The following is an 8,253-nucleotide window of genomic DNA, read 5'->3' on the forward strand; positions in this document are numbered from 1 at the left end:
GCAGTGCCATGTGGGTATCTCCCCAGCCAGCCAGGATCGAACCTGCGCTGCAGAGGCTGTGGCCAGCTTCATAACGCTGCATTCAACCCACTGCACCACCAGGGAGGCCCCCTTTTCTTCTTCTTTTTTTTTTTTAAATTTTATTTATTTTGCGTAGAAGAGCTGGGGCGTAGGCCAAAGGATTCACCAGAGACAGAGTATTCAGGGTGGTGAGAGGATTCATCAGAGACAGAGTGGGGACCAGAGTAGGCAGATTTACTGAAATACACTGCTAAGAGGAGCAGAGGGCGAGACAAGAGTGGTCTGCTGTATCATTTATGGAATCACTCCAGGGCTGGGGATAGAGTTCAGGACAAAACAGTGATAATGCTGAGACTTATCGTTAACCTAGGCTACCAGGGAGTCCCCAGAATTCTCTTCTTGGCCACTATGATGTTCAGCTCCCACAGATATGTCTTGAGGTATGAGTTCAGTTCCAGCTCCAGTAGAGCCAAAGGATACTGCACTTGAACTCGTCTGGCTTCTTGCCACTGGACTTCAGAATCTTCGTGTTCAAGCTGGCATGGCCCTCTAGTTGAGCTGGGAAAACCTTTTCTTTTTTTTCAATTTTTGGGCTTCAAACAGACAAACTTCTGAAACAGACAACAGCTTATTATTTAAGGCTAATACTAAGGGTTGGTGATTTAAAAGCTTAGAAGTGAAACATAGTTCAAGTGTTTGTTACAATAAAATTTTAGTCTTGAGCCACTAACAGTCAATGCCATAAGTTCCAGTCTTCATGGGATCAGAATGAGTGACAGCGGACCTAGTGAGGCTGCTCCAGTTGCTAAAAATTTCTCTCTCAGATATTTGCTGAACATGGGAGGCTTTCATACCCTGAGAAAGCTTCACTGCAGTTGAAACTAGCTTATTCTGGGGAAAGATGCCTGATAGAACATTTTTAAACAAGGACCCTATAAACAACAAAATTAAAACACACACACACACACACACACACACAAAATGAACAAGGGCCCTATGAGTAGATTCATTTTAAAGCTTTGTAGGAATAACCCATTTATTGGCATATATATATATATATATATATATATTTCAGGATTAAAAGCTCATCTCTTTTATTCCCTTCATTTTCTTTTTTTAAAGATTTTTAAGATTCATTTATGTATAAAACAACTGGGGTACAGGCCAGAGGTGCCAGGGGGTGAGAGGATTCACCAGAGACAGAGTGGGGAGCAGAACAGTTGGATTGACTGAAATACACTGCTGAGATGAGCATGGGCGCTACAGGAGAGGCCTGCTGCGCCATATGGGTCACTAACCTAGCTGGGGATCGAACTCATGCTGTAGTGGCTGTGGATTGCTTCATAGTGCTGACGTTTAACCCCTTGTGCCACCAGGGAGGCCCCTTAAGATTTCTTTATGCATACAAGAATTGGGTTACAGGCCAGACATGTGGGGGGTGAGAGGATTCAGCAGAGACAGAGTGGGGAGCAGAACAGGCAGATCTACTAAAACACACTACTGAGGGGAGCACCAGGTGAGGCAGGAGAGGTCCGCTGCGCCATGTGAGTTAGCTCCCTGGCCAGGGATTGAGCTCTTGCTGCAGTGGCTGCCGATAGTTTCATAGTGCTGAGACTTAACCCCTTGCACCACCAGGGAGGCCCCTAAGATTAATTTTTATTTAGCCATACAACAACTGGGGTGTAGGCCAGAGGTGCAGGGGATGAGAGGATTCACCAGAGACAGAGTGGGGAGCAGAACAGGTGGATCTACTGAAATACACTGCTGAGAGGAGCAGTGGGTGAGTCAGGAGAGGTCTGCTGCGCCATGTGGGTTGCTCCCTGGCCAGCTAGGGATCAAACTCGTGCTGCAGAGCCTGCGGACAGCTTCATAGGTTGCATTTCAGACTTAAACCCTTGCACCAGCAGGGAGGCCCCTGAGGATATACTTTTTTTTTTTTTTAAGATTTTTTTTTTTAATAGAGGCATGTTTTCATTTATTTATTTGTTTGTTTTGTTTATACATGCACTGGGTACAGTCAGAAGCGCGGGAGGGTGAGAGAATTCACCAGAGCCAGAGCGGGAAGCAGAGCAGGCAGAAGGACCGAAGTACACTGCTGAGGGGAGCAGTGGGCGGCAGGAGAGGTCTGCGTGCCATGTGGGACCCTCCTTTGGTGGCCGGGGAGCAGCCGGGGATTGAACCGGCGCCGCAGAGGCCGCGGGCAGCTTCGCAACCCAGCGCTCTACCGCTGCGCCACCGGGGAGGCCCCCCCTGAGGATATACTTTTAAAGAAGATGGGTACAAGGACGCTAACATTGTACTGGAGGTCCCAGCCATAATGATTAAGCAAGAAAAAAATATGAAATGCATCCAGAAAAGAATGAAAACAATTTCTTTTTTTTTAAAGATTTATTTATGCATACAAGAGGCCCTGAAAACAATTTCTGTTTACAGATGCCATAATCTTACATATAGGAAATCCTAAATAAAATCTATTCCATCACAAAGTCTATTCCAGCTAATTAGTTGAACAAATTTGTAGGATGTAAGATCACACAAAAACCAATAATCCAAAAATGAAAGTAATAATTCCATCTATAACAACATCAAAAGAAAATACTTAAAAGGAGCCTCCTTGGTGGTGCAAGAGGTTAAGTCTCAGTACTATGAAGCTATCTGCTGCCACTGCAGCACAAGTTCGATTCCCATCCAGGGGGTGACACACATGGTATAGCAGACCTCTCCTGTCTCACCTGCTGCTCCTCTCAGCAGCGTATTTCAATAGATCCGCCTGTTCTGCTCCCCACTGTCTCTGGTGAATCCTCTCACCACCCACCTGCACCTGTGGCCTGTACCCAGCTCTTGTATGCATAAATAAATCAATCTTTAAAAAAAAAAGTGAAAAGAAATCCATATTTATTACTAGGATGGCTTAATATTACACAGATGTTAATACTCTCTAAGCTGATCCATATGGTCAATATTATACCCATTAGAATACAAACTGATTTCTTCATAGAAATTGATAATACGGAAACCCAGGGGACCCAGAATAACCAAAACGGTTTTGAAAAAGATTGGCAAAGTTGGGTAACTCATACTTTTATTTATTTATTTTTTTTTTGTGGGACCCTCGCCAGCGGCTGGGGAACGAACCAGCGCTGCAGAGGCCATGGGCAGCCTCGTAGCCCAGCGCTCAACTGCTGCACCACGAGGGGAGGCCCCATACTTTTTTAAAAAAAGATTTATTTAGGCATACAAGAACTGGGATACAGGCCAGAGGAGTGGGGAGGTGAGAGGATTCACCAGAGACATAGTGGGGAACAGAACAGGAAGACTGACTGAAATACACTGCTGAGGGGAGTAGTGGGTGAGACAGGAAAGGTCTGCTGCGCCATGTGGATGGTTCCCTGGCCGGCCTGGGATCGAACTCGTGCTGCAGTGGCTGTGGGGAGCTTCACAGTGCTGTGTCTTAACCCCTTGTGCCACCAGGGAGGCCCCAAACTCACACTTCCGATTCCACCTCTTACCTGGCATAAGCTGCAGTGGTACTGGTATGGAATAGATTGACAGTCCGAAATAAACCCATGTAGCTATGGTCAATTGATTTTTGACAAGGGTACCAAGATCATTCAATAGGGGCAAGAAGAGTCTCTTCAACAAATGGTGCTGAGATAACTGATTATTTACATAGGATACAATAAAATTGAAATTTACCATATACCATATACAAGGATAAACTAAAAATGGATCACAGATCTAAAAAAAAGAACTAAAACCATAAAACCCTTAGAAGAAAACAGGAGCAAATCATCATGACTTGGATTTACAAATGGTTTCTTACCTTTAACACCAAAAGTAAAAGCAACAAAAGAAAAATTTGGGGCCTCCCTGGTGGCCTAGGGGTTAAATCTCAGCACTATCCCAATGATGGCCCACTGTGATGGTCTGAGTTCCATCCTTGGCCAAGGAGCTAACCCACGTGGCACAAGCAGACTTCTTGTCTCGTTTCCTACTCCCCTCAGCAGTGTATTTCAGTAAATCCACCTGTTCTGCTCCCCACTCTGTCTCTGGTGAATCCTATTACTCCCCCCACCCCCATCTCTGTCCTATACCAGTTCTCCTGTAACTGGTGGCTGAAGCCAGAGACAGTTACAGGTGGTGCACCCTGGGGGTGCTGGTGAGGATAGACAGCCCCAGGAAAATGCGAACAACGTATCACATTTTGGGGTAGAGACTCTGGTAAGAAATATAAGGGACTGCAGAGGCAGCCTCCAGCATTCAGCGTTCTGGATTCAGCGTTTGAGCATTAGGTGTTTGGGAGTCAGCGTTTGAACATTTGGTGTTCAGGATTTAGCGTGTGAGCATTCAGTGTTCGGGATTTAGCGTTTTTGGATCTTCAGCGATTCTGGGGTCAGGCCCCACCATGCTGATCTTCCAGAAGGCTGTTGTAGACTTCTGAAGAATGCGGGGAGGCTTCCAGCAGCCAACCTCAGAGAGGAAAATTTCGGAGGCTTTGCAGGTAGCCAAGTGACTGACACTGTTCCGGTTTGCTGCTGTAACAGCCTGGCAGGGAAGGCAAAGACCCGGAGCTGGGCACCTTGCTGAGGTGCGTGAGTATGGCCGTTTGTGGGGTCATTAAGCTGCTGCAGTTGCTGTTTTGAGTGTTTGTCTGGTGCTGTGGTGGGGCATCTTGGTAGCTCTGGGAGCATCTCCTGTTGTATCCTCTGGGTCTTCATGAGTTGGATCCTGGCCTATAGCCTGGCTGCTGCGTGCTTCAGGTCCACAGTGGCAGGAAGATGCCACCTTGTGAGTGTGGCCTATTGTTCAGTAGAGGAGCTCTGTGTCCTTAGTGGTGGGACGACACCATTTTTGGAATGTTTGTGCTTAGGACTTTAAAAGCACTCGACACTGCTTTGGGTGAGGTAAACAGCCATTTTTGGCCTCAGTAACTCTTTGTTTTTCCCTGGTTTGTTAAATAAATCACATTATTGTTGTTCTCTGAACCTGATTAGTCTTGCAATTGTGTGCACAAGTGGAAAGCTCAGACAGGGTGAAAAACTGACAGTGACCCATAAACTACTTGTGCAGTGTGCTTGGCCAATTTTAGTGCCCCTTGCTGCCCTGTATCACTCCTACACAAAACTAGAGTGTGAAGACAACTCACAGAGTGTGGGAAAATAATCACAAATCCAATACATGCCTAGTATCCAAAATGTACAAAGAACTCCTACAACTCAACAAGAGACAACCCAATTAAAAGACCAAACAATTTGAAAAGACATTTCTCTATCTCCAAAGATAAACAAATGGTGAATAGGCACATAGTATCAGTATTTATTGGAAAAATGCAGGTAAAATCATGATACCACTTCACACCCACATGGATGTCTAGATTTGAAAAATGTGAATTAAGTATTGGTAAGATTGCTAAGTATTAGAACTCTTGTACATTGCTGATGGGAATGTAAAATAGTACAGTTGTGGTTAAAGAGTTTGGTGGTTCCTCAAAAATTTAAACACAGGGGCCTCCTGGTGGCGCAGGGGTTAAAGTCTCAGTGCTATCAAGCTACTGCCAGCCACTGTGGCATGAGTTCGATCTCCAGAGAGCTAAACCACACAGTCAGCAGACCTTTCCTGTCTCGCCCCCTGCTCCCCTCAGCGGTGTATCTCAGTAGATCTGCCTATTCTGCTCCCCGCTCTGTCTCTGCTGAATCCACTCATGCCCTGCACATTGGGCCTATACCCCAGTTCTTCTATGCACTGAAATAAAGTTAAAAATTTAAACACAGAATTACCATGACCCAACAACTCACTCTTAGGTAGTATCAAAAGAATTGAAAACAGGTACTCAAATATTTATTCAAGAATGTTGCTAATAGGATAATTCACAATAGCCAACAGGTGGAAACCAAATGTCCATTATTGGATGTGTGCTTTTCCACATCCATCTTTGCATTGAGCTTGCCAAGGTGGTTTCTGTAAAAACAAATGCTAAAAAGTTCTATGCTATTATGGTAGTTCTAAAATTCCATGAAAAATTAAAACTCTATACAGTCTAATCACTACTGGCCATACTTCTAGTAAGCAAGGACCACTTTCATCAGGTCTTCAGGCAGTGAAAGCCAATTTTAGTAATAATAATAACCACATACCCTTGAATGAGCCCTTTGCTCTTTACATGGTATTGTTTCCCCTTTAACAACTATTTCATAGAAATCACACAGACCCCATGATTATATAAACTTGAAATTAAGCTCTTACTCTTACAATTTTTTTTTTTGGCCTGGGAATAGCAACTTCTTTAAACCTGTCTTTAATAGGAATGATCCAGGGGGCCTTCCTGGTGGCCTAAGGGTTAAGTCTCAGCACTATCATCACTATGGCCTGAGATTGGTCCCTGGCCAGGGAACTGACCCATATATGGTGCAGCAGACCTCTCCTGTTTTGCCTGCTTCTACCTTCAGCAGTGTATTTCAGTTAATCTGCCAGTCCTGCTCCCCATTCTGTCTCTGGTGAATCTTCTCGCCCACCTACACCTCTGGCCTACACTCCAGTTCTTGTATACAAAAGTAAATATAAAACAAAAATAACGGTGATCCATGGAAAGTTCAGGCCATTTGTATTTCACAGTCCTGTGTATGAATTTGGGTAATCCCACATCTTCCAGAAGACCCTAACTAAAAGTAACTTAACCTCCTTCTCTCCTCAGTTTTCTCCCTACAATGGGAACTGATAAATATTAGTTCTCAATGAGGAAACTTGAAATTGTGACATCCTGTTTATGTAATCCAAGTAGTTACTCCCATTTTAGGGGATAAAGGCCTAGCTTAACCAAAATTTAGGAATAAATAATTCATGTCATTTCACAAGGGGTGGGAGGTGGAAAAGCCCTACTAATTATGGATTTAACGACTTTTTGTGTTATAATTTTTTTTTCCATATAATTGGGGGGAGAGGATTCACCAGAGATACAATGGAAAGCAGAACAGGTGGATCTACTGATATACACTGCTGAGGGGAGCAGTAGGCCAGACAGGTGACAGCCCTGAGAATCCTCAGGCCACCAGGGAGGCCTTAAAAGAAAAAAAATTAGATTTTTGTTACCCTTTTTCAAGCTACTGATGTTCAACACCATCAACATTTTTCCCTTAAGAGAACAAGCTTTAAGGTGCATTCTCAAACTGTGACTAAGCCATATCTAAGTAGAACTGAGTAATGATGAGCAGAAATGATTCAGAGGCACCATTTTTTTTCTTTTGCTTATTGCGCATTTATTTGATTTTAGTTCTAGTATTGACTTTTTCATAAATATTCGTTTCACATCTCCAAGAAGACTCCTTGAGAGCAGTGCCCATATCTTCTTTGTATCATGGATTAGCACCTGGTACACAGTAGATGCTCATCATATACTTTAACGACTTTTTTCTAATTCCACAAGCAGTGCTTCCCAAAATATGACAGTCAAGTTTTAAAGGGATAACAGGCCCAGCAACATCATTTCAAATGGGAGGTTTCTTCTAATTCTTTTGATTATATGCTAGTATAAACGTTGCTCGCTACCCTTTTACACATGCTAGCTTTCCTTTCTCAGATTCAGAAACCTCCAAAGGAATAGTTATTTACCTAAAATGTTTATTTCATTATATATATTTTTTTTTACAGCTAGTGTCTGCCTATGGCAATATTTATTGGTTTTCCATTTATGAGAGTAACATCAAGTTTTCTTTTTAAATACATTTAAGTAGAAATAGTAACTCAATTTTAAAGGAAAAAAAAAACCTGAAGTAATGCAGAGGTGGAAGACAGATGAGGTAAAAAATTATAAAGGTGATTCACTAAGGACTAAAAATTGGGAAACAAAGCCCTAGGCAGTTTCCTCATTCTTGAGGGGCAAGTGGGTGTGCTTCCAGTGGCGCAGGTTATCTCAGATGCATCAGGTCTCTGAGTTCACTGATGTGAGAAAGCTAGTATCACACGTTAACAAGAATCTGCTACATTTTGTGAGGATCACACACCATACAGTATGCTACAAAAACAGAAATCAAAAACTGAAGTCAAAGCAAATTCTTGAAACTTAAAAACAAAAAATCCTTTATAAAGCAAGATATGTTCTAGTACTGAGCTGCTCCCAGACCAAAAAAAAAAATAAAAAATAAAAAAAAAAAAAGGGGGGCAGAGGGCAGTTAGTTAGTGGCTGTATTTAACAAGCAAAGTATCATCAAAACAGAATTACCCAATTTTTATTATTCC

This window comes from Talpa europaea (genome assembly GCF_964194135.1).
Source record: "Talpa europaea genome assembly, chromosome: 12".
Lineage (NCBI taxonomy): Eukaryota > Metazoa > Chordata > Mammalia > Eulipotyphla > Talpidae > Talpa > Talpa europaea.